This window comes from Grammomys surdaster, unplaced genomic scaffold (genome assembly GCF_004785775.1).
Source record: "Grammomys surdaster isolate TR1022 unplaced genomic scaffold, NIH_TR_1.0 126178, whole genome shotgun sequence".
NCBI classification, from domain to species: domain Eukaryota; kingdom Metazoa; phylum Chordata; class Mammalia; order Rodentia; family Muridae; genus Grammomys; species Grammomys surdaster.
Genome location: NW_021620984.1, coordinates 4,251,451 through 4,254,055, shown reverse-complemented (window position 1 = coordinate 4,254,055; position 2,605 = coordinate 4,251,451).

The window sequence follows — 2,605 nt, the reverse complement described above, 5'->3', positions numbered from 1 at the left end:
CATAGTTGGGTGGTGGTGTCACATGTCTTAATCCAAGCATGTGGGATGTAGAGATCTCTATGAATTCAATATCAGCCTGATCTACAGAGGTAGTCTCAAGACAGCCAAGGGTGCACAAAGAAACTCTACATGAATCACCTCTCCTCTGCCCAGGCTCAAAAACAAGACAAAACAAAACAAATAAAACAGTATGAGAGAAAGAGAGAGAGAGAGAGAGAGAGAGAGAGAGAGAGAGAGAGAGAGAGAGAATATAGCATAGTTGCTTATTCTAGTTTACTTTATTTGCTGCAATAAATACCATGAATAAAAGTAACTTAAAGAAGTAGATTGTTTATTTCAGAGGATACTTCCATTTCACAGTACATCATTGAGGGAATTAGAGCAGGAACTCAAGAACGAACTCATGAATAAACTAGGGGAGGCTATTACTTACTGGCTCACTTGCTGAGTCATCTCTGCTTGTTTTCTTACACAGCAGAGGCACACCTGCCTAGACAGTGCTATACATAGTGGGCTGGACTCACCCACATCACACATCAGTCAAGAAATCTACAATTGGCGGCTTGACTGAAGCAATTCTTCAGTTGAATATTCCTCTTACCACATAACATTTGATTGCCAATAAAAGTTTACCAGTTAGTGCTGCTTGTAACTGCAATTTTCCATAGTATTATAAAGAATTATTAACATGTTATTTGAGATGTCCAAATAAAAAAAGTCAATTTTAGTTAGTTTTTCTTTATAAAGCTGGACTTTTGGTACTTATTGGGTGGTTTCCCAATTAATATTTTTATGAATATATTTATACAGTATGATATTCTACTTGAAAATGGTTAACAAGAATATGAATTCCATTAGGAGCCATCATACGACAAGCTAATAACTAGTAGGTGATCTACCTGAGATGACGTCACTTTGGATTAAAAGTCTATGTGAAGCTCCCATAGGCAAGGGTCAGAAAAAATCACTTTAGAAAAGATTATTGCTAGTAATATGCTTTTCCTGTTATTATTAAACATATGCAATAGCCACTAAGTATTAGACCACCCTTTTGAGCAGATCTCTGCAGAACAACAAAGATGTGCTGTCTTATAGTGATGCTATATAGACAGATAGATGATTTTTTTAATTCTTAATGATGATCCTGTAAGAATTCTTAAAATTATGTCAGTATTTATTAAGCTCTCTTATAGTGGGACTGCTATTAGGTCCTTCCTGATAGTCAGAAATGCAATAAGAACTCTGCCAGTCTCCCATGTATCACCAGTTATTTGTCTCTTAGATAGAAAGCAGACATTCTACTACTCAGAATACATTCCCAAAGGTTGTAAAACTGTTAACCAAAGGTCAAAAAGGGAATTAATGATTTATTATAGGTTCTAGGACAGAAGACAAAATATTGACTTGGTTTATCTATACAAAACTTAACTAATAACTTAGTTATATTTTTTAAATCTCCATGAACGCGGGAAGCAGTGGCAAGTGATGAATGTTTAGCCAGATAATTCATCCTAATGGATAGGCATGTAAACATTCTCCATAATAAACTTCTAATTCAGTTTAGACTTGAATTTACGTGTAAATTTGTGATGAACTTTTTACCATGTCACCATGAATTCTGAAGGATGTATAAGTGCTGAGGACAAAAAGAAGTTCTCTCTCTCTCTCTCTCTCTCTCTCTCTCTCTCTCTCTCTCTCTCTTTCTCCTTGTCCCCACTTTTCTTAGCATTATACTCATTATCCCCTTCTTTTTAGCACTCCTCGTCCCACTTAGGATCTTTCCACTTTTCCCCTTTTGCTTAGAGAGCTTTCACAGGTAACTTTTTACAACTTAGAAATAAACACTAAATTCACTTTTCAAAGTGCCCCTTTTTCTTCCTGAAACTTCAACTAGCAGGCTGAAAGTTAGAGCCTCTGAGCAATTCCTGAAGAGATAGAACAAAGTCTACATTACCACTGTAAGGCTTCACGTGTTAATCACCTAATACAGAGGCTTTTAACACTGAGAATTAGCAAGAAAGTTTTTAGAAGTTTTTAGAATTTATCTCAGCATTCAGCATAGTTAGAGAGCTAGAATGTCCAGAGACTATTAGTTTTTAATGCCACACCAGAGTTCTACTCTTTGTCTCATTTCAGGCCGATCCAGGCTAGGAGGCTACTGGTGGAGTTCCTCTACATTTTTATAAATAAAATATTATCTTGAATGATAGCATCATTTGCTGTGTCCTTAACCTTTCCATCAAACTGAATTGTTCTAAAACTGACATCTGAAAAGCACTTTGCTCTTAATTTAAATCTTGGTTTCAATTGCCTTGATATAAAGGTCTACATGAAGAGCCTATTCAACTCACTGATTTTATTTTTAATCAGAATCTAAAAATGTAAACATCATCTAGATATATTTTTCTATGAAATGATAGTGGCTTCTGACACATAAAAACACATCATCAAACAGGAACTATCATTCATGTAAATTGAGCATATTATATACAGATACTGTATTTTGTGTTTTGTCTAATCTTGTGCAATCATACAATTAGTGTTTTATAGGAAAATCTGGCTAAAATAAGGGAAAGTAGGTTGACAAAGCATGTGTGAAAATTTG